Source organism: Elephantulus edwardii, unplaced genomic scaffold, assembly GCF_000299155.1.
Source record: "Elephantulus edwardii isolate Elephantulus edwardi_28Jun2011 unplaced genomic scaffold, EleEdw1.0 scaffold00209, whole genome shotgun sequence".
NCBI lineage: Eukaryota > Metazoa > Chordata > Mammalia > Macroscelidea > Macroscelididae > Elephantulus > Elephantulus edwardii.
In genome coordinates this window covers 2,132,663-2,133,365 of record NW_006399959.1, presented here as the reverse complement: position 1 = coordinate 2,133,365, position 703 = coordinate 2,132,663, and positions in this window count along the sequence as shown.

The window sequence follows — 703 nt, the reverse complement described above, 5'->3', positions numbered from 1 at the left end:
GGTTTTGGTAAGAAGAATATTGTAAATGTGGATACATTTCCACTATTCCTCCTCCATGCCACGATATAGTGTTATTAGCATGAGCAGTTATAAATCCATTGCCATTCTTTCTCTAACTTAATTCTTTTTTTTAAATTTAAATTTGTTATTAATTTCAGTAAAAATTTACAGAGGCTTTGGGGTTCCATTCATTCATTGTTGCACATTTGTCCCCTCCTATGGCTATGCCCCAGAACACTACCCTCTTGGAAAAGTAAAAGAAAAATTCTTTCATTGTTTTACAAACCCTCCCCCAGGTCCACTCCACCATGTAGCCAGCCATCACTCTAGTCTCCTGTCATGACAGAAATACCTAATCACATCTCTTTTAAACAGTTTTCTCCCTCCTCTGTTTCAGTGTAATATATATTATTGAACCCATCTTACTCAGTCTCTCCCCAACCCCAAGGTCAGTCCCGTTCTACAAGAATGGAATCTTCTAAGAGTCAATAAAATAGATGAATGGGATCTTCTGAGTATCAAATCCTTATGCACATTTAAAAAAATCTTCTTCAACAGGGTAAAAAGGAAACCCACGGACTAGGGGGAAATATTTGGTAATGACATACCTGATAAAGGACTAATATTCAAAATTTAGAGACTACTTCAGCACCTCAACAAGAAAAAGATAAGCAACCCAATCACAAATGGGTACAAGATATAA